Source organism: Conger conger, chromosome 14 (genome assembly GCF_963514075.1).
Source record: "Conger conger chromosome 14, fConCon1.1, whole genome shotgun sequence".
Taxonomy (NCBI): Eukaryota; Metazoa; Chordata; class Actinopteri; order Anguilliformes; family Congridae; genus Conger; species Conger conger.
Genome location: NC_083773.1, coordinates 43,060,370 through 43,085,153, shown reverse-complemented (window position 1 = coordinate 43,085,153; position 24,784 = coordinate 43,060,370). Strand labels below are relative to the sequence as shown.

The 24,784-nt window shown below is 42.3% G+C and overlaps 1 long non-coding RNA gene across 1 annotated transcript; it reads left to right on the top strand.

Annotated features, from left to right (window-relative positions):
* Positions 1-566: 566 nt before the first annotated feature.
* On the top strand, positions 567-2,325 carry LOC133109298 (uncharacterized). The gene is made up of 3 exons (XR_009704718.1): positions 567-1,476; positions 1,570-1,762; positions 2,111-2,325. It is a non-coding gene; the product is annotated as an uncharacterized LOC133109298 (long non-coding RNA).
* Positions 2,326-24,784: the final 22,459 nt, after the last annotated feature.

Sequence of the window (24,784 nt, the reverse complement as noted above, 5' to 3'; positions counted from 1 at the left end):
TTAGGGCAATTTGGACAACACACAAACTGTCGATCAAATGGCTATTAGCTACAACTAGCTGGCTCGTGTTAAATACAATTCAGAAAATTAGGTGGCTAAAGAAAGTAACAAAAATATGCAAGGCAGTGTAAGGCAATTTGGACAACACACAAACCGTTGATCAAATCGTTAGCTATAGCTAGCTGGCTCATGTAAAACGGAATTAGGGGAATAAGGTGGCCAAAGAAACTAACAAAGACACCCACGTTGTGCTCCATAATCCTGTATCAACAGTAGATAGCATCTAGATTCAACCAGGTTACATTTACACTTGATAGTCAGATGCGTCTCTGCACAGCCTCATTTAATTCCAATTGCTATTTTGCGCATGAAATGCAAAATCCTGAAAATCCATTTTGTTCAACCTCACACAGAGTAGTTATGGTAGCCACTTCCAAAATTGCAAGTCTTGGCAAGCATTTTTCAGTTTCTTGTGCTCCTTTTTTGATTGGTCTTATGTAATATTCTAATATTTTAAAATACAGCTCATGAAAATCAAAAATCCAGTAAGGCGTAATCATTAAGATTAAAACAAAAGTTTCATTTTTTGAATTAAATTATGGAAAAAAATGGTCTTTTCCACGATATCCTAACAGGAAGGGCAATGATCGTTCAGCGTGAAAATATCCGCCAGACGCTACAGAAACTGGGAAGCTTGCTTCTGGAAGGGCGAAAGATTTCCACCTTGAAGAAAATGGAAGACTTCATCTATCCTTCCAACTTCTTCCATTTAGTGAATGCAGTCTAGCGGGTTGTAAGTTTTATCGAAGAGGAAAATTATTTCCGGATTCCCTCGCTCGCATTAAAGCTAGGGCACAGCCAAATATAGTGGCATGTGAAGAACTGATTGCCAGAAAAGACAACAAAGCCAAGCTTGTGAAAAGCTTCACTGAACTTTACAAGACAAGATGGAATTAAGTTATTTCATCTCATTCCTACAGAACACTGAACGAGGCAAAGTGGAATGTGCCAAAGCTTATTCCCTTTACGGATGAAGTGACAAAGCTCCACCTGCACCTCGATGAGAAACAAACAACATACTATCGCCAACTGTCTGCTGACATCAACTCAAAGAACTGGAACAACCAGTTTGCTTTTTTTCAGAACCAGTGGTGCCTGAAGGTGCTGAGGAACAGACATCTGATGGTGAAGAACCAACTAAACACAGCAGACAGGTCATCATTTAAGATCAAACACAGACAGGTCATCATTTAAGATCAAACACAGACAGGACATCATTTAAGATCAAACACAGACAGGTCATCATTTAAGATCAATGAAAAATAGGTTGCGCTTCTAATCTGAGGCTGCAGATAAAATTAGATAGGGGATGTCCATCTGTATACAAAGACAGTAAATCTAAGTTGTGCCTAAAATGCCTTTATTGGGGTTGTTCAGCTTCAGGGACGACCAAGAAGACCACCACAGACTCGGCAGGTAAGAAATGTTAACAGACAGTGCTAAAATAATAATAGGACTGTAAAGTATATACACAATGAAAATCTGTATAATTCATATTTACTTTGAAAGGTTCTACAGATATGAAAACAATTTGGAGAAGTGATATTGGCTCAGCCCTGCGATAGACTGGTGACCTGTCCAGGGTGTATTCCTGCCTTTCGCCCAATGTATGCTGGGATAGGCTCCAGCCCCCCTGCGACCCTGATCAGGATAAGCGGGTTCAGATAATGGATGGATGGATGGATGGATATTGGCTCATCGGGTAAGAAGTATGAACAGACGTGACATTGTTTAAACAACCTTAAAATTGTGGATTAGTTCTATAAATGTGTACCAAAAGAAAATATATTTCATGCCAGCAAATGTGTTTATAAAGGATCTGCATGTGTGGGGATAGCCAAGAAGACGGACAGGCTTGCCAGGTCAGAAAGATGAGCAGACAATGTGTTCAAAGGACCTTAAGTGCATTTGTTCCCCCCCCCCCCTTAAAAAAAACAAAAACGTTTGCCTGCCTGTTTCGATTATGCGCCTTTATCTGCCTTTGTTATTAAACCCGCCATTTTCGTTACCCCTGAGTCTGCGCTTGGTTCCTCTGTCCCCAACACTACAGAAGTCCCAGTCTGGCTATATTGATAGGGACCTGTGCTGAAGAGCACCCTCCTCTGCTCATCTTTGATGGGGACAAAAGCCACCTGCACCTGGAGGTGACTGAGAATGTCACAATGCCGTCCACCACACTGCTCCCATGTCCTGCAGCTGTTGGACATGGGGTTCTTTGGGCCACTGAATGCAGAGTTTGCCAAGGCGACTGGCAACCTATGCCATTTCAAGAATTCATTGAAATGGCATGAGACGGTGCTGGACCCTCCACGTGAACATCACCACCATCTGCCCCCGCCAGTGACACCAACCCACCAAGCCCCCCTTGGACCCCACCAGTTCATTTGATTCCCTAGGACAGCATAAGACAGGTTTTGATTCTCTCTGGTCTTTTTGTTGATTTCACAACAGTTTCCTATGCCTTGTCTGAACAGGTGGCTTCAAGAGGCTTCTGCAAAAAAAAAAAGAAGCCAAACAAATGTGATTTAAGAAAACTCATTGAATAAAGTTACATTTTGGAAAATAAGACATTTTATTCAGTTATGAATAACCTATTCATTGCATTGAAAGTGAAATTACTGAACCTGAACCTAGAAACCTAATACAAATGGCTAATTTAAAACAAACGATGTCAGGTGGACATAGAGGTATTTGCCTCTGAAGTCTTCATATGTCTGTCATGCACCGTTATCATTTGCACATGTTAACTGTCATGTCAAGTCATTTTTTTCATTTCAGATTAATAATAATGGAGGATGTGAGGAGAAACTGCTGAAGAATATCTGCTGAAGTTAAAAGATGGAAGTGGGAAGCCAATGCATTCAAGAACTGGAATCCTTGTTGCCGGGACCTTCTCACCTACAAATTAAGCCAGAATCACCACAAGCCTTTTTTTGCAACTGTTCGATCACGTGGAAGATTTAAATACAGTCGAACAGTGTAAGTCTGTGTACAAATGTCTACTGATGAGGGGGAAAAAAAAACCCCAAAAACTATTGCGATAGGTGTATCCTCGAGGCAACACCAACAGCAGCCAATAAGATTAGCAATAATAAATAAATAAAGTTTTTCAAATGATATATAGAGTCTTGGGACTAGGAGGGGCCAAGGTGGGAGGCCTTGCAACACAATCTTTAGGCACGAAGGAGTGTGTCTCTTTTTTTAGTGTGTATCACGGTTCCAGTAACCCTTTGTTAATAAAGCACATGAAGCATGGCGTGCCCTTTTGTCCCTTTAATTAATTTTTTTACCTTCCCTCTTGGTCTTTCCTAGCCATAACTGTATTTATTTATTTATTGAATTAATTCAAGAATTAAAGTATTTACTTATATGTATATATTTCTTTAAATATTTATTGAATCAACATAGACTGACCCATGTATTTGTCTGTCTTTTACTCATACATTCATTACTCCACGATGTCTGGGCCGTGCTCTTACTGGATGGGCTCCACACACAGGTCCCTTGTTGCGCGGTCATCGCCATGGGGTGTTTGGCTTCTGGGGGGAATGATGCAGGTGCTTCTCCCTGAGTTATCCTTCTGTCAGTTATTTATTTATTTATTTATTTCTATACATTTATTTGTTGCCCAGACATGGAAGACCAGAACTATGCAGATTGTCCAAATGAAGGTGCTGCTAGAATACAAAGAATCTGCTATAAGTTACATAGCTGGCTTTGTATGAAGAAGCATAGCATATTGAGGATTAATTGAAGAATGCAAACCCATAGTAATGACATTGTGATATGTTCTTTTTTTCATATGAAGACATTTCTGATTGACTCTTTAAATCCTCTGCTTTTGGTGTTCCTACTTTTAACATTAAAAGTGCTCAGTGAGTATATATTTATACATATTAGTATACTTTAAAATAATATATTTTGGGGCTTTTGTGTCAGATTACATATTTTATATGCTGAAAATAAATTAAATGGCCAGATACTGCCAACCACCATCAGCATCCTACAGCACTTAGAACCTGCATAAATGGGGCATAAGTTGTAGGGGGAAATTCACAGAACAAAAGATCTCCCTCCTAAAAGCACGCCTCAGACTCCTAAAAGTGTCTATTGTTCAAGTCTGCATACAGAAACCCCTGGCTGCGTGTTGCAAGTACCACTGAGCTTGCATAAATGTGTACAATGTTCTCCTTTATGTGATTTGTATAATATGTGACTTATCAGGGTTTGCCTTGTAGCATTTGGTCTCGTGTTCCTGCTCTCAGTCTGCACCTTGACATGGTAAGTGAGCTTTAAACTGAGACAGGCTGCTGAAATTTGTGATTTGCAATAACATGCCTCCAATTTTATGTTATTATCCTTGAGTTTTTGTCCCTTATTAGCATTCAGGACAAATGGTATATGGTTGGGATTTTATACAGCGCATTTATCCAAAACGCTGTACAATTAATGCTTCTCATTCACCCATTCACACACCAGCCAATGTCGCCCCAAATGCATACCAAGCAGTGTGATGAAGGTATGCATGAATTAGCAGTACTTGCTAGCTAGCCAATTTGGTATAAATTAGCTGTCATTGCTAGCTGCAATGTACAAAGGCCGCCATTACAATCTGCAAAAGGAACAGAATGACCTTGTTCATGTGACATGTTGGCCAATCAGAGAAAAAACTATGTCCCTTGCAGTTATATTATAGTTCAATGATTATTGTGCATGCATTTATAGATTCACAGAGTGCTCTATCGAGTCATAGTTCAGCAAGTAGCCTTCCATGTTTTCTTATGAAAATAACGCATTAACTTATAATGGATACGTAATGTGTGAGCTAGTTAGCTACTTCACTATCTAAATATATATTTAAACCTGTAAAGGAAAATAGGTACATTAGGAATATGTAGCACATTTCATTAAGATGCTACGCACGACACCTAAGCCAGCATCTTTAACTAGAGATGACCAGCAACATTTTGGGGGGGGGGGAGTAAAAATAACCTATTGCTACCTACGTTTTGCAACCTAAGCATGAATGCTCATGCTTTTTTTTCAGCTATAGATGGATATAGCTTTCCTGAGTTAGCTAGGTAATGATAGCTAGCGAGGTACAGGTGATGATCGTGATCAGTGGTGAAAATTGTGACAATTTTAACAATTAAATGCATCAATCTGGCATAAATATATTATTAAAATACTGACGTCATGACCTCATACAAACACACATACAAACACACAAAAAAATGACCTCAGTGTCCTCAATGATAGTTACAGGCCTGATCGTGATCACGTTGAATAATAAAAAAACACTATGTCAAGCTCACATTTGCAATAAGTAATTTTTGTTGCGAAGTCATAGTATGCATTTTTTAACTATCATCACTAGCTAGCCTCCTAGCTGCTAGGAACTGTCTTTCCATTGAAATGCAGGACTTCTGGTAGTTCGGTCAAAAAAGTTGTAAAAATCCATCTCACCCGAAGCCTTGGTCGGCCAAGGAATCTCTGCACCATACTGAGTCGGAATCCCTTGTAAGCTGGAAATGACTTCCAAGTCTTCTGTTGTCGTTTGTTGGAGAGCTCTGTGATAATGGTGAAACAGCCAGCTTTTTCAACAATCCACCGGCCCTTTTCTGTCTTTCAAGGATGCATGACTGGCCTTTGTACAGGTAAGGTTTATGCAATTTCTGTCTGTGTTTATGTGATTCAAATGGATAGTTAGCTAGCTAGCTACTTTCTTTGAAATGAGGAGCAAACGACTGAACAGTTTACTTCACTGTGTGCTTAAAATGACTGCAGCCAACTAATGTTAGTATGCATGGTTTCTAATCATAGCTATCTAGCTAATGTGAGGTAATTTTAGTGAACTTACCAAAATGAGAGTGTGTTGTGGTTTGGGCCGGCTGGTACCGGTTGTATGGGAACTGGCTTACGTTATAGTGCATTCAAGTTTCAGTACCCTACTTTATTTAGTTCTGTAAATTCTGTAAAGTACTTTGAACTGCTGTGTAATGAATTATGCTATATTGACATTTGACTTCACTTGACTACAGATCAACCACTGCAAGGACTGCACCGGTTTCACCCAGAAGTCACTAAATGTCTCTTCTTCATTGGAAGTCCATTTGGACTGTAAAGTGTACTCCACAAGGAAGCAAACACCAGATAGGAAGTCTAAAAAGACGTCCTTAATCGGGGTGAGCGAGTAGTGTGTTACTCGTATCCGTTTCTGTACACGAGTAAACCAATGAAATTATCCATTACTCATTACTGGTACTCAGAAGTGGGCGTGATGTAACCCAGACGTGGAGTCGTTTAAACAGACCCCTGTACTACATTGCGATTTGCAGTACATTGAAACCAAGACTTTCACCTGAAGCACAACTACTACAGTTTTGCACTCTGTGATGAAGGTAAATCTCAATTAAATCTTTACCTGGTTAATCTTGACATTCATTGAACACCGAAACCATCTATATAAAACGACGTGTGTATGTGCCATTTTACAAGAAATACTTTTGGCTGAGCCACCTTCCCGTTCGTATCAGAACCACTATCCATGTCAAACTCGCCTCTTTAAATGCACACCCACGTTTTCCTAAAGTACTATACTCTTAAACAACACATCCATCAGAGTTTGTTACATAAATAAAATAATAGGATGAAAATCAATGAAATAACATACCGTGAATCACAAACACGGATTTTCAGCCGTCCTCACACAAAATATGTCAGACCACTTCAGATCACAGGTAATCTGACCAGAAACATTAACATTGCAGCAATCTAGAAAATCCACCGTAAGCAACTTCACCACAAACAACCTCAACAAAAAAATGAAGCAGACGGCCATCGCCCAAACACTTCACAGTACCTAGCTAGCTGGCTAGTAAAAGTGTTTAAAAGTTAAAATGTCCATGTCCACAAAATCGTCGTCCATAATATTAATTTAGGCATTTTTAATCCTGGATCATTTATGTCTAAAGTTAGCTCTGTACCGTAGCTTGTTTGAAGCTTTCTGTTAGCAGCGCACTCTCTTTTCAAATTGTAATAGAAAAGGGTTTGCTAACATTTGCAATCTTGAATGCACCCCTGATCACACGGTGACAAGATACTAATTTACTAAAGATACTAAAATATGTTGAATCTACGATCGGAAGTTAACGCAACAGTCTCTTGACATGCACAACAGAGAAGTGAGGAAAATAAGAGCTGGCAGCAGTTTTTACTGACCTAAGGGGGAGGAACTGGCCTATCACAAAACAGTGTTAATTTACTTATTGCAGTCAATGTAAAGAAATAAATAAAGCAGGCCAATTCGCCGATCACAGATAATGAATCCAGTTACTTGTACAACATTCGTATTCTGAAAAAAGTCAATACTCATTACGAGTACTTGTCTGAAAGGAATATTTGGCTCACCCCAACAAAACACCATTGCCTTAATGTTACCTACAGATTTACTACTAGGGTTGCCACCCGTCCTGGATTCTCCGGGACTGTCCCATATTTTTGTTGTCTGTCCTGGAAAAAATAAACCTAGTAACTGGCTCTGATCATGCTGTAACGTTAGCTAGTTTGAACAGTAAAGTAAAGGCAAACTTTGTCTGCGATTGTTGGTTGGTCACGTAGCTAGCTAGCAAACTTATATTTAGCTAACATGTGTAGTCAGCAGCTATTGAAATAATCTTGTGATGGAGCTGTCATGTTTTTTTTCTGTTGTTGCGCTCGGGGTGAAGTTGCCCCATAGGATCTAGGATCAGATTTCCCTCCACAAATCTTTACCTTAACCATTAGTAGATGAAAAAAACAACAGACCCTCAATCACAATGAAAATAAGTGACTTTCTTGTTTTAACCCCATTGAATGGCTGAATACAGCTGATGACAACACCATGGCAGCAATTGGCTACTTTTTGGGCACAGAGAGCGGGTTGGGGTGAGAGGATTGGCTTATATTCGATGTCAGTATCTAGATCGCTGTGTAAAAGTAGCGCTTGCCTTATACTGTGACAGCACAGCTACAGAGGGTACTAAAAGTACATTTTTAGAGTACTAAAAGTATTTGGACAAATTAACATTACGTATCATACAGTTGTCTTGTTTAGTACTTTGTCGCTTATCCTCTGCATGCAATGACTGTCTGAAGCCTGCGACCCGTAGAAATCACCAGACGCTGGGCATCTTCCCTGGTGATGCTCTGCCAGGCCTGTACTACAGCCATCGTAAGTTCCGATATGGATGGAAATACCCTCAAATTAAAGCTGACAGTTTGCACTTGAACTTCAGAGACATTGTATCATTTAAAATACAAAGTTCTGTGCCCGGTTGCATAAAACACCTTAAGTTTAATTTCCCCTGAAGGTTTCCCTAAAATTTAAGAGAGTTGCACAACAATCCCTTAAGGCTCTTAAGGCTTTCCGAAAGTGAAATGTCAGAAACCCTCAAAAACACCCTTAACTATTGCATGTTCCCTTGAAGAAGGCGTGTCACTCTCCTTCGGGCCACCATGGGACGGGGTGTGAGTGGTGCATCTAACACTAACTGTAATTGGATTAGATGGGGTACAATTGGCTACCAAATTGGTAGAAAAAGGGAAAAATCTGAAAGATTTTGGAAAGGTATGGAAATTCAACCCAAAAACTGAGGGAGAGACAAGCACAGAGACCATTACTTGACCTATGCAATGACAAGGCTTCCAACATGCAATCCCACATTGGACTACGTAACGTAATGAATCAGTCCAGGAGTTTATAAAGGTGTGCTTCGGGAACCTGCTGGACCTGAGACCTGAGACCGCAGACCGCGAAAAGCTTTTCGGGTTATTTGCTTTGCCTTTGTTATTTTAGTTTATTATTTTTGCCCAGAGCCGCGAGGGGGCAGGGCGAAGAATTTTTGTTTATTTTTGTACAGGCGTGGACTCTCCCCTCCCTCCAGCGTCGGCTAGTGAGAAGTAAAATGCCGGTGCTATCCGTAATTTCCTCATCTCTTTGTGTCCCCCCTCAGGGGTCGGTCATGCCCTGTGACTGCTACATTACATACATCTTGCGTTTAAAAGCTATTTTTTTACTCAGAATTTGGCATATCCTACCGATTATGAAAGCCAAGGCGATGGCTTTGGCAATGAAAGACCACCTGCTTGAATAGATTTGTTCTTAAATCCCCTAAATCTCTTTAAAATGGTGATTTCACCAATTAATCTTTTTTCGATTTTTATGTAAGGTAGGAACAACATTTACGATACGTCCCGACCGGTCATACGAGTCATGTAAACAAGAGCTTTGCAGTGCATGTCAGTGCAATTCGCCTGGCACACCGAACTGAGATCAAACTTTCAGATCAAATATGAATCAAGATTCAGCGACTGCATTGCTTATTTCTCGCCTAAAATGTTCAGATTATACTGTTTCCATGGCATCGTTATATCAGCACCCTCAAATAAATATATGCATACTTAAGTGCATATGATGGTGTCATGTGCAAAGATAAAAGCAGAATACACATCCACTCTAGCTGGAGCAAGTTCTCACTGGGGGTGGAAAGTGACATCACTGCTATTAATATCAATTAATTCCAACATGGGAGCTGTGTGTGAGAGACACAATGTGGGAGCTGGTGGTCCTGGTGTGCAAGCTGGTTCTCTATACTGGACTGCTTGCCTGTGTGGGACTCTTGATTCTGAGAAGCACTCTGAATGGCTCTGATGAAGGCAAAGGTTTGTGCTGTTTGTCTTTCTATGAGTACTATAAAGTGATTGCACTTAGCTAACCCAGGGGATGACTCTGCAGTTCTGTAGATTTTTCTCTTAGGTGGACTGTTTAGGCATATCCATTCATTAATGTGGATATATTTTACTGAAGTACAACATATTTATTGAGAACTGGAAAGTAGAGAACATTTCGGATACAAATATATTTTTGATATATTTAAATATAAAACAAATATATCAAACTCTTTAACAGTTAAACTTACTTTACAATTATATGTATAATTAATTTTCCTAAATTCACTAGAATATTCGGAGAACTTGAGGAGGAGATTATTCAACAATTACATGGCCCTCATGGGTGCATTTTGCCAGCCTTAAACTAAGATGTATAACTGAAGACATAAGGGTCCTTGCCTGACCCAGTAAGGACTGGCCTACATTCGACTTTGTCTCTTACTGACTGACATACCTTGTTGAAAGTGCATGCACGAGAAGGCTAACGCAGTATGTTTGACATAGACTCTGTTACGAAAGATTCAGTACTGTCGTGTTTTATGCTTGTCACGTCATATTTCATGTTTAGTTAATGTCTTAGTTATTTTATTGTCATGTCACATATTATCTTAGTCTAGTCTCGCCATGTTTTTATGTTTTATTTCTTGTTACATTTCATTTTCATGTCATGTTACGTTTCATGTTTAGTTCTTGTTACGATGTATTTTCTAGTGTTGTTATGTCATGTTATAGTTTATTTATGTCACAGTTCGCATACTTGTTGTCACAATTTATGTTTGTTTCATGTTATGTTTTCCCGTTCATTGATTAGCATACACTTTTTCATGTCTTTTTCCACAAACCTTGCGTTCATGCTTTCTCTCTCTCCCTCCCTTTCTGTCGCTCACACTTCCCTAATTATTTCATTGTCCCTTGACTTCTTACTAATCTGCTGACTTTAGATCAGGATTGGGTAATACTAACATTCTAACGATGTGTTCATGTTTACCTTACATTTCTAGTGCATGTCATTTACTAATTTACTAACGCTAGGGCAGGATAGGTTTATTACCTACGATTACTAATTATCTCGTTAACTTGTCTATCCTCCACACCTGATTTCCATCCACATGCTGCTCTCAAGCTAATTGTCTGCACCTGTCTACACCTTCATATAAGTTCAGTGTTCGTGCCATGTCTTTGCGAGATTGTTGCCTCTTGTTTGTCAGTGCACGGTTGAGTGTGTTTGGCAAGCCATTGTTTACCCGTTACAAGCCATGCCTGTTTACCGACCAAAGTTATTGACTTCTGTTTTGTTGACCACTGCCTGCCTGTACCACAAACTCTTGCCTGCTGTCTTTGTACTTTTGCCCCGCAGCGCGGACTTCGGTCTTGACTCTTGCACTGCTTTCAACTCCGAGCCTGCCTGCCATCCGTCTGCACTACTGCCCCTCTGACAGCTTTCCTGGTTATTTGACTTTTTGCATGGTGTACCAATTTCGAGACTTTTTCGAGATTTTATGTGTATGAACTTTGTTTTTCGACTACGCTCACTGGACATTCCCTGAATGAAGTCCTGACAGGACTTTATTACCTCTCTGTTGTCTGAGTCGTGCATTTTTGGTCCAACCCCCACGCACCCGTCTCAAGTCCGCTGTAACAAGATGGCAGAACAAACAGCAATGCTGAGTCTGCTGACACTTAATTCCATGCTAGCTAGAAGAAAGCAAGCGATTCATTCAACAGTGAGGATTGCAGTAAAAATATCAACTTTAAAATTCTTTTAGCAGTCTTTTAATTTGAACACGGCAATTAGTAATAATAATAATAAATTCAATTTATAGAGCGCCTTTCACAAACCCAAGGACACTTTAGATTAAAAGACACACGGACACAGAACACCAAAATGGAGACAACACAGAAACCAACTACTAAACCAACCAAACAACTAACAAGCTAACCAATCAATTAAACACAGGCTTTAGTGAACAAATGGGTTTTGAGGGCGGCTTTAAAACTGTCCAGGGTTGGGGTTTGGCGAATCTCTATGGGGAGAGAGTTGCAGAGGGTGGTGCTCCCACACTGAAGGCTCTGTCCCCAAAGGTCTGTCGACTGGAGCTATATAATGGGACTATATAACGCTTCTCTTCATGAATAGCTGCCAGTTTAGACCACAGGTAGCTTGGTTAACAGATAATTTGAACATATTTGCTATCCATTGAGTTTTCTGTTGCAAAACTTAGCCTTAGCTAAGTTAGCTCACTTGCTTATTAGGTTTTATCTGAGAAATAATTTAATAATAATTTAATAATTTCCTAGGATTTTAATGCAAAGCAGGCTCTGCAGAGCATGGTGTAAAAAACTAAATATATCCAGAGAGCAGCAGCTCTGTGGGCAAAAACACACTGTTAATGAGAGAGGTCAGAGGAGAATGGCCAGACTGGTCAAAGCTGGCAGGAAGGTAACAGTAATGCAAATAACCACGCATTACAACAGTGGTATGCAGAAGATCATATCTGAACACATAGTGCATTAAACCTCTAAGTGGATAGGCTACCGCAAGCGAAGAGTAAAGGTCCAATAAATACCTAATAAAGTGCCCACTGAGTGTATATGTCCATATATTAGATTTCTACTGCTTCTCCATAGGGCTCTGTCCATGGCCTGCCTTAATCAGACGAATTAGAGCTACGTATTTTCCATTTCTGAATACACTTACAATGTGAAAGCTAAACGTATCACTAAGCTTCTATTTTTAATCCATAACAATCCATAACCTCCGAGCAACATGAAAACATTTGGCTACATTAAATAGTTAAAGTGACACAAAAACGTAAAATACATATTTTATTTGAAATGGAGCGTATTAAAAGCGCAGAGTGGCTGATGCGCCTCGGTGGCACCGGACAGCTCCACGGCCCGCTCCACGGTCCTGCCAGATCCGAGTATGGCCGGCGAATGAGGAAGCGGTATAATTGGGCCCCCACTCCAGGGGTGGTGGGGGGGGAGGACCACTGTATTTCACCTATATTACACCTCCATCAGGTACACATGTTGTCCCTGATTGCCCGGTTGAGACAATGCAGCTTGCAGAAGGCGTGTCGACCTCTTTCCGGCCACCGGGGGGGGCAGGGTTGTGGTGATGTTTTGTCAGTATACATGGGTGATTGAAATAAACGGTACAACTGGCCACCAAATTGGGAGTAAATGGCAAAAATATAAATAAATAAAAAATAGAGTGGCACATATTGGGGAATGATATTCAATGATTGCCAATAGCACATGACACATGTACGTAAATGGGGCACCATAATGTTATAGCCTCTTTAAAATATGAAGACTACAACCATTTCCTTTGTGTGTGCCTGTCCTTGCTTGATCCCTTTGCCATGTTGAAGATTGTACAGACTCATATTTTAATCTGACACAGCCATCTTCCTGCAGTCCCTGTTGAGGATGTGAGATTATGGATAAAACCTGTAGTCCCTGTTGAGGATGTGAGATTATGGATCAGACCTGCAGTCCCTGTTGAGGATGTGAGATTATGGATCAGATGCAGCTCACATATACACAGACACGAGGCACATTTTAAACCGCAATTTTAAATCGCAAGCGATTTGGGAATTAAAAAAGCAGGTTATAGGGGTAATAAACAGGCTGGAAAAGTAGGGAAAAGTCCAAATGAAGGAAAGTATATTGAGCAGTTTAGAGAGAGTTTAGAGATGCATCTGGAGCAACAGGACCAGCAACAGGTTTAATCAACTTTATTTGATGTTGATCTAATGACAGGAATTCTTATTTATTTAGGGCTTTACCGTCCTGCTTGCTGTCAGTGAAGTGTTTATTTTGCTTTTCTCTTTTTGGCAGCTGCCCTCCCCCCTCACTCAGACTTGACCCCCGCAGATTGTTTTGACCTGGCAGAGGATGCCCCTACAGGTAAGCTTGACACTGCAAACTGGTCCCAGTGATGTTACACTCCCACCGCAAATCAGGAACAATAGGGCACCTTATGCACCCCCACGGAGACACTCAGACAGATGAGAGCATGAAACAGAAAAAAATCTGAACATACCTGATGGAGATGTAATATAGGTGAAATATACCTGATATTTATTTTGCTTTTCTCCTTTTGGCAGCTGCCCTCCCCCCTCACACAGACTTGACCCCCACAGATTGCTTTGACCAGGCAGAGAATGCCCCAACAGGTAAGCTTGACACTCCCACATTGCAAACTATAACCCTGGACCCAGTGATGTTACAATCCCACCACAAACCAATGTACAACTCTGAAGAGGCACCTCATGCACCCCCTTGCAGACACTCAGACAGATGAGAACATGAAACAGAATAATATCTAAACATGGAGGTGTAATATAGGTGAAATATATGTGATGGAGATGAAATGTAGGTGAAATATACCTGTTGTAATATAGGTGATATATATGTGATGAAGATGTAATATAGGTTAAATATATACTTGATTGGGTTGTAATATAGGTGAAATATGCCTTTTATTTATTTTGCTTTTCTCTTTTTGCCAGCTGCCCTCCCCCCTCACTCAAACCTGACCCCTGTGGATTGTTTTGACCTGGCAGAGAATGCCCCTACAGGTAAGCTTGACACCCCCACACTGCAAACTGGACCCAGTGATGTTCCACTCCCACCACAAATCAGGAACAATAGGGCACCTCATGCACCCCCACGGAGACACTCAGACGGATGAGAGCATGAAACGGAAAAAAATCTGAACATACCTGATGCAGGTGTAATATAGGTGAAATATATACAGTACTGTGCAAAAGTTTTAGGCAGGTGTGAAAAAATGCTGTAAAATATGAATGCTTTCAAAAATAGAAATGTTGATAGTTTCTTTTTTATCAATTATGGATTATTGGATCAGATGCAGCTCTCATATACACAGACATGAGGCACATTTTAAACCCCCAAATCGCAACCGAATTAGTAATAAATAAATAAAAACGTAAAGGTAGAATGAATGTAACAGAAAAGTCCATGTCATAATGGATATATCAGCAAATCAAATGGGCCGAGCAGGTTATCGGGTAATAAACAGGCTGGAAAAGTAGGGAAAATGTCACGTTTCATGTTTGTCACATCATGTTTCATGTTTCGTCATTGTCCTAGTTATGTTATTGTCATGTCACGTATTATGGTAGTCTAGTCTTGCCATGTTGTTATGCTTTATTTCTTGTTACATTTAATTTTCATGTCATGGTACGTTTCATGTTTAGTTGTTATGATTGAATTGTTAGTCTTGTCAGGTCACGTTATGTAGTTTATTCATGTCACAGTTACAAACTTATGTCACTATTTATGTTTGTTTCATGTTATGTGGTACTGTTCATTGTTTAGCATACACTTTTTCGTGTCTTTCTGCAAACCTTGCATTCCTGCTTTCTCTCTCTCCCTTTCACTGTCACTCACACCCTAATTGTTTCAATTTCCCTTGTCTTCTTACTAATCTATTAACTTTAGATCAGGATTGGGTAATACTAACATTCTAACCATGTGTTCATGTTACCTTACGTTTCTTGTGCATGTCCATCCATCCATCCATCCATCATCACCCGCTTATCCGGAGTCGGGTCGCGGGGGCAGTAGGCAAAGCCGGGTATTCCAGGCGTCCCTCTCCCCAGCAACACATTCTAGCTCCTCCTGGGGGATCCCGAGGCGTTCCCTGGCCAGGAGAGATATTATCTCTCCAGCGGGCTCTGGGTCTCCCTCGGGGTCTCCGCCCAGTTGGACGAGCCCGGAAAACCTCCAAAGGGAGGCGCCCGGGAGGCATCCTGATCAGATGCCCGAACCACCTCAATTGGCTCCTTTCGACGCGAAGGAGCAGCGGCTCTACTCCGAGCTCCCTCCGGATGTCCGAGCTCCTCACCCTATCTCTAAGGCTGAGCCCGGCCACCCTACGGAGGAAGCTCATTTCAGCCGCTTGTATACGCAATCTCGTTCTTGCGGTCACTCCCCAAAGCTCGTGACCATAGGTGAGGGTTGGGACGTAGATCGACCAGTAAATCGAGAGCTTCGCCTTCCGGCTCAGCTCCCTCTTCACCACAACGGTCCGGTGCAACGCCCGCATTACTGCTGACGCTGCACCGATCCGCCTGTCGATCTCACGCTCCCTTCTACCCTCACTCGTGAACAAGACCCCGAGATACTTGAACTCCTTCACTTGGAGCAAAGACTCGTTCCCAACCTGGAGGGAGCAATCCACCGTTTTCCGGCAGAGAACCATGGCCTCGGACTTGGAGGTGCTGACTCTCATCCCGGCCGCTTCACACTCGGCTGCAAACCGCTCCAGTGCGTGCTGAAGGTCACGGTCCGATGAAGCCAGCAGAACCACATCATCCGCAAAAAGCAGAGATGCGATTCTGAGGTCACCAAACCGGACACTCTCCTCACCTCGGCTGCGCCTTGAGATCCTGTCCATGAATACCACAAACAGGACCGGTGACAAGGGGCAACCTTGGCGGAGTCCAACACCCACCGGAAACGTGCTTGACTTTGTGCCGAGAATGCGGACACAGCTCTCACTTTGGTTATACAGGGACCTGATGGCTCGTAACAACGGCCCCGGTACCCCATACTCCCGCAGTACACCCCACAGGGTTCCCCGGGGGACACGGTCGAAAGCCTTCTCCAAGTCCACAAAGCACATATGGACTGGATGAGCAAACTCCCATGACCCCGCCAGCAACCCTGCCAAGGTAAAGAGCTGGTCCACCGTTCCACGGCCAGGATGGAAGCCACATTGCTCCTCCTGAATCCGAGGTTCGACCGTCGGTCGGAGCCTCCTTTCCAGTACCCTAGAGTAAGCTTTCCCAGGGAGGCTGAGGAGTGTGATATCCCGGTAATTGGAGCACACCCTCCAGTCCCCCTTCTTGAAAATGGGGACCACCACCCCGGTCTGCCACTCTACAGGTACTGTCCCCGACCTCCACGCGACACTGAAGAGGCGTGTCAGCCAAGACAGCCCAACAATGTCCAGAGCCTTCAGCATCTCAGGGCGAATCTCATCTACACCCGGCGACTTGCCACTGAGGAGCTTTTTGACTACCTCAGCAACTTCCGCCAGGGATATAGGTGCAGATTCCCCTGAGTCTTCAGGCTCTGCCTCTTCCACAGAGGACGTGTTGATCGGGTTCAGGAGCTCCTCGAAGTGCTCTTTCCACCGCCCGACAATATCCCCAGTCCGGGTCAGCAGTTCTCCCCCCCTGCTGAAAACAGCCTGAGACAAGCCCTTCTTTCCCTTTCTGAGTCGTCGGATGGTTTGCCAGAACTTCCTCGAGGCCAACCGAAAGTCCTTCTCCATAGCCTCCCCGAACTCCTCCCATACCCGGGTTTTTGCTTCAGCGACTGCCGAAGCCGCAGCCCTTCTGGCCACCCGGTACCTGTCTGCTGCTTCAGGGGACCCCCGGGCCAGCCAAGCCCGAAAGGCCTCCTTCTTCAGCTTGACGGCCTCCCTCACCGCTGGTGTCCACCAGCGGGTTCTTGGGTTGCTGCCCCGACAGACGTTCTGGCCACAGCTCCTGCTTGCCGCCTCTGCAATGGAGGCTTTGAACATGGCCCACTCGGACTCCATGTCCCCAGCTTCCCCCGGGATGCGTGAGAAGTTCTTCCGGAGGTGGGAGTTGAAGACCTCGCGAACAGGGGCCTCCGCCAGACGTTCCCAGTTCACCCTCACTACACGTTTGGGTTTACCGGGTCTGTCCGGCAGCCTCCCCGGCCACTTGATCCAACTCACCACCAGGTGGTGATCAGTTGACAGCTCTGCTCCTCTCTTCACCTGAGTGTCCAAGACATACGGCCGCAGGTCTGATGATACGACCACAAAGTCGATCATCGATCTTTGGCCTAAGGTGCTCTGGTACCAAGTACACTTATGAGCTACCCTATGCTCGAACATGGTGTTTGTTATCGACAATCCATGACCAGCACAGAAGTCCAATAACAAAACACCGCTTGGGTTCAGGTCAGGCAGGCCGTTCCTCCCAATCACCCCCCTCCAGGTTTCTCCGTCATTGCCCACGTGAGCGTTGAAGTCGCCCAGCAGAACTATGGAGTCTCCGGGTGGCACCCTTTCCAGGATGCCGCCCAGTGACTCCAAGAAGGCCGGATACTCTGAACTGCCATTTGGTGCATAAGCATGTGCATGTCATTTACTAATTTACTAACGCTAGGGAAGGATAGGTTTATTACTAAGGATTACTAATTACCTCGTTAACTTGTCAATCCTCCACACCTGATTTCCATTCTCTTGCTGCTCTCAAGCTAATTGTCTACACCTGTCTACACCTGCATATAAAGCTCAGTTGCATGTCATGTCTTAGCAAAATTGTTGCCCCATGTTCGTCAGTGCACTTTTGAGCGTTTTTGTCAAGCCATTGTCTACCCGTTACGATCCAAGCCTGTTCATTGACCAAAGATTATTGACTTATGTTTTGTTGACCATTGCCTGCCTGTACCATGACTTTGCCTGCTGTATTTGTGCTTTTGCCCCGCGGAGCAGACTTCGGTCTTGACTCTTGCGCCGTCCTCGACCCTGAGCCTGCCTACCGTCTGCCTGTACTTCTGCCCCGCTGACCGCTTTCCTGGTTACCAGACTTTTTGCATGGTGTACCGATTACGAGACTGCCTTCTCCCTCGGTACTGTACTTCGGTTTTGGCTGGATTTTACGTGTATGAACATTGCTTGTTTTTTGACTATGCTCACTGGACACTCCCTGAATAAAGCCCTGATGGGACTTTATTACACCCCTGTTTCTGAGTCATGCATTTTGGGTCCAACCCCCCACGCACCAGTCTCAGAAAAGTCCAAATGAAGGAAAGTATATTGAGCAGTTTAGAGAGGGAGAGTGATGCATCTGGAGCAACAGGACCAGAAACCGGTTTAACTTTATTTGATGTTGATCTAATGACAGGAACATTTTTTTTAAATTTAGGGGTTTACTGTCCTGCTTGCTGTCAGTGAAGTGTTTATTTTGCTTTTCTCCTTTTGGCAGCTGCCCTCCCCCCTCACACAGACTTGACCCGCACAGATTGTTTTGACCTGGCAGAGGATGCCCCTACAGGTAAGCTTGACACTGCAAACTGGTCCCAGTGATGTTCCACTCCCACCGCAAATCATGAACAATAGGGCACCTCATGCACCCCCACGGAGACCCTCAGACAGATGAGAAAATATCTAAACATATCTGATGCAGGTGTGATATAGGTGAAATATATGAATGATGGAGGTGTAATATAGGTGAAATATATGTGATGGAGATTAAATGTAGGTGAAATATACCTGATATGCCATTACATTAATGGCATTTGGCAGACTTATCCAGAACGACCCCCGCACTGCAAACTATATCCCTGGACCCAGTGATGTTACACTCCCACCGCAAACTAATGCAGCTTATGCACCCCCACTCAGAGACATATGAAACAAAATCTAAACATACCTGATGGAGGTGTAATATTGGTGAAATATATACATGAAGGAAGTGTGATATACATTACTGTGCAAAAGGTTTAGGCAGGTGTGAGAAACTGCTGTAAAATAAGAATGCCTTCAAAAATCGAGATGTTTATAGTTTATTTTTAGCAGTTAACAAAATGCATGAACAGAAGTACTGAATGAACAGAAGAAAAATCTAAATCAAATCAATATTTGGTATGACCACCCTTTGCCTTCAAAACAGTATCAATTCTTGTAGGTATACTTGCACACAATTGTTGAAGGAACTCGGCAGGTAGGTTGTTCTCAACATCTTGGAGAACTAGCCTCAGTTCTTCTGTGGATTTAGGCAGCCTCAAATGCTTCTGTCTCTTCATGTCATCCCAGACAGACTCAATGATTTTGAGATCAGGGCTCTGTGGGGGCCATACCATCTCTTCCAGGACTCCTTGTTCTTCTTTACGCTGAAGATAGTTTTGAATGACATTGGCTGTATGTTTGGGGTCGTTGTCTTGCTGCAGAATAAATTTGGGGCCAATCAGATGCCTCCCTGATGGTAATGCATGATGGATAAGTATCTGCTTGTACTTCTGACCCAAGCCCCTACTCCATTTGTAGAAATGCAGCCCCAAACTTGCAAGGAACCTCCACCATGCTTCACTGTTGCCTGCAGACACTCATTCTTGTCCCACTCTCCTGCCCTTTCGCGAACAAACTGCCTTCTGCTACAGCCAAATATTTCAACTCATCAGTCCAGAGAACCTGCTGCAATTGTTCTGCACCCCAATTCCTGAGTTTTTGTGCATAGTTCATTTGCTTGGCCTTGTTTCCACGTTGGAGCTATGACTTTTTGGCCACAGTTCTTCCATAAAGACGACTTCTGACCAGACTTCTCCACACAGTAGATGGGTGTACCTGGGTCCCACTGGTTTCTGCCAATTCTGAGCTGATGGCACTGCTGGACATCTTCCGATTGCGAAGGGAAGTAAGCATGATGTGTCTTTCATCAGCTGCACTAAGTTTCCTTGGCCGACCACTGTGTCTACGGTCCTCAACGTTGCCCATTTCTTTGTGCTTCTTCAACAGAGCTTGGACAGCACATCTGGAAACCCCTGTCTGCCTTGACATTTCTGCCTGGGAGAGACCTTGCTGATGCAGTATAACTACCTTGTGTCTTGTTGCTGTGCTCAGTCTTGCCATGGTGTATGACTTCTGACATTAAACTGTCTTCAGCAACCTCGCCTTGGAAGCAGAGTTTGGCTGTTCCAGTTTTAACCCTCCTACACAGCTGTTTCTGTTTCAGTTAATGATTGTTTTTCAACCTACATGTTACATTGATGATCATTAGCTCCTGTTTGGTACAATTGGTTAATCACACACCTGACTATATGCCTACAAAATCCCTGACTTTGTGCAAGTGTACCTAGAAGAATTGATGCTGGTTTGAAGGCAAAGGGTGGTCACACCAAATATTGATTTGATTTAGATTTTTCTTCTGTTCACTCACTTTGCATTGTTAATTGATAAAAATAAACTATTAACATTTCTAATTTTGAAAACATTCTTACTTCATAGCCTTTTTTTTCACACCTGCCTAAAACTTTTGCACAGTATTGTATATGTGATGGAGGTTTAATATAGGTGAAATATATGTGATGGAGATTAAATGGAGGTGAAATATACCTGATGGAGGTGTAATATCGGTGAAATATACAGTACTGTGCAGAAGTCTTAGGCACCCTAGACTATATTATATATATGTTTATTTTTTTGTGTGTGTTAGTATAAAAGAACGTAATTGAGATTTCCAAATACTCATTTTCCAAAAGGTTTAGTTTTACCAAGATTTTTGTATTTAATTTTAAAAAAGTAACATATTACTGTAAGCAATTGACTACTTTTTACATATAAACTTGATCAAGGCTGTCTGAGATCAGAAGCAAGGAGCCAACTAAAGTCTGCAGAAAAACTGGCAAGTTCTCCAATATGCTTGGAACAACCTCCCTGCTGATTGTCTTAGCCAACACTGTCCTGCAGTTCTATATCTGAGAGAAGTGATGCAGTTTTAACGCCGAAGGGTGGTCACAAAATATATTGATTTGATTCAGCTTTTAACTATTCTGCCAAATTACTAAAATCTAATGTAAAATGTAAAGTACATTTATTTATGACCATTTATTGAATTATTTTTGAAAAAATCTTATCTGTACAGAATGTTATACAGGAGCCTAAGACATTTGCACAATACTGCAAATGTGATGGAGGTGTAAAATAGGTGAAATACAGTCCAAAAATATTGGAACATCGACACAATTCTCCTCTTTTTGGCTCTATACACACAAGATATGCTTTAACTGCAGACTTTCAGCTTTAATTTGAGGGTATTTACATCCAAATCAGGTGAACGGTGTAGGAATTACAACAGTTTCTATATGTGCCTCCCACTTTTTAAGGGACCATTACATTACATTATTGGCATTTGGCAGACGCTCTTATCCAGAGCGACGTACAGTTGATTCGACTAAGCAGGAGACAATCCTCCCCTGGAGCAATGCTGAGTTAAGGGCCTTGCTCAAGGGCCCAACGGCTGTGCAGATCTTATTGTGGCTACACCGGGATTAGAACCACCGACCTGTGTGTCCCAGTCATTTACCTTAACCACTATGCTACAGGCCGCCCTAGGACCAAAAGTAATGGGACAATTGGCTGCTCAGCTGTTCCATGGCCAGGTGTGTGTTATTCCCTCATTATCTCATTTACAAGGAGCAGATAAAAGGTCTAGAGTTCATTTCAAGTGTGCTATTTGCATTTGGAATCTGTTGCTGTCAACTGTCAATATGAGATCCAAAGAGCTGTCACTATCAGTGAAGCAAGCCATCATTAGGCTGAAAAATCAAAACAAACCTATCAGAGAGATAGCAAAAACATTAGGTGTGGCCAAATCAACTGTTTGGAACATTCTTAAAAAGAAAGAACGCACCGGTGAGCTCAGCAACACCAAAAGACCCGGAAGACCACAGAAACTGTGGTGGATGACAGAAGAATTCTTTCCCTGGTGAACAACAGTTGGCCAGATCAAGAACACTCTCCGGGAGGTAGGTGTATGTGTGCCAAAGTCAACAATCAAGAGAAGACTTCACCAGAGTGAATGCAGAGGGTTCACCACAAGATGTAAACCATTGGTGAGCCTCAAAAACAGGAAGACCAGATTAGAGTTTGCCAAACAATATCTAAAAAAGCCTTTACAGTTCTGGAACAACATCCTATGGACAGATGAGACAAAGATCAACTTGTACCAGAATGATGGAAGAGAAGAGTATGGAGAAGGAAAGGAACTACTCGTGATCCAAAACATACCACCTCATCAGTGAAGCATGGTGGTGGTAGTGTCATGGCGTGGGCATGTATGGCTGCCAATGGAACTGGTTCCCTTGTATTTATTGATGATGTGACTGCTGACAAAAGCAGTTCAAAGCTGAATTCTGAAGTGTTTTGGGCAATATTATCTGCTCATATTCAGCCAAATGCTTCAGAACTCATTGGACGGCGCTTCACAGTGCAGATGGACAATGACCTGAAGCATACTGCGAAAGCAACCAAAGAGTTTTTTAAGGCAAAGAAGTGGAATGTTATGCAATGGCCAAGTCAATCACCTGACCTGAATCCGATTGAACATGCATTTCACTTGCTGAAGACAAAACTGAAGGGAAAATGCCCCAAGAACAAGCAGGAACTGAAGACAGTTGCCGTAGAGGCCTGGCCAGGGATGAAACCCAGCGTCTGGTGATGTCTATGCGTTCCAGACTTCAGGCTGTAATTGACTGCAAAGGATTTGCAACCAAGTATTAAAAAGTGAAAGTTTGATTGTTAGATTTGTCCCATTACTTTTGGTCCCTTAAAAAGTGGGAGGCACATATAAAAACTGTTGTAATTCCTACACCGTTCACCTGATTTGTTTAAATTAAAGCTGAAAGTCTGCAGTTAAAGCACATCTTGTTGGTTTAATTTCGAATCCACTGTGGTGTTGTATAGAGCCAAAAAGAGGAGAATTGTGTCGATGTCCCAATATTTATGGACCTGACTGTATATGTGATGGAGATTAAATGTAGGTTAAATATACCTGATGGAGGTTTAATATCGGTGAAATATATATGTGATGGAGGTGTAATATAGGTTAAATATGTACTTGATTGGGTTGTAATATAGGTGAAATATACCTGATATTTATTTTGCTTTTCTCCTTTTGGCAGCTGCCCTCCCCCCTCACACAGACTTGACCCACACAGATTGCTTTGACCTGGCAGAGAATGCCCCAACAGGTAAGCTTGAAACCCCCATTGAATTACATTACATTAATGGCATTTGGCAGACGTTCTTATCCAGAGCGAACTATCCACACTGCAAACTATATCCCTGGACCCAGTGATGTTACACTCCCACCGCAAACCAATGTACAACTCTGAAGAGGCACCTTATGCACCCCCACTCAGACACTCAGACAGATGAGAACATGAAACAGAAAAAAAACTAAACGTACCTGATGGAGGTGTAATATAGGTGAAATTGCTGGATGATGGAAGTCTGATATAGGTCAAATATATGTGATGGAGGTATAATATATGTGAGGTGTAATATAGGTGAAATATACCTCATGCAGGTGTAATATAGGTGATATATATGTGATGGCGGTGTAATATAGGTTAAATATATACTTCATTGGGTTGTAATATAGGTGAAATATACCTTATATTTATTTCGCTTTTCTCTTTTTGGCAGCTGCCCTCCCCCCTCACTCAAACTTGACCCCCACAGATTGCTTTGACCTGGCAGAGAATGCCCCTGCAGGTAAGCTTGACACCCCAACACTGCAAACTATATCCCTGGACCCAGTGATGTTACACTCCCACCAAAAACCAATGTACAACTCTGAAGAGGCACAACATGGTGCCTCATGCACACCCATGCAGACACTCAGACAGATTAAAACATGAAACAGAAGAAAATCTAAACATACCTGATGGAGGTGTAATATAGGTGAAAGATATATCTGATGAAGGTGTAATACAGGTGAAATATATACCTGATGGAGGGGTAATACAGGTGAAATGTATACCTGATGGAGGTGTAATATAGGTGAAATATATATGTGATGGAGATGTAATATAGGTGAAATTTATGAATGATGGAGGTGCAATATATGTGAAATATATACATGATGGATGTGTAATATAGGTGAAAGATATATCAGATGAAGGTGTAATACAGGTGAAATATATACCTGATGGAGGTGTAATATAGGTGAAATATATTTGTGATGGAGATGTAATATAGGTGAAATATATACTAGATGGACGTGTAATATAGGTGAAATATATACCAGATGGAGGTGTAATATAGGTGAAATATATACCAAATGGAGGTGTAATATGGGTGAAATATATACTGGAAGGAGGTGTAATATGGGTGAAATGTATACCAGATGGAGGGGTAATATAGGAGAAATATATACCAAATGGACGTGTAATATTGGTGAAATATACCTCCCGGCAGTGCTGCTGCCTCTCT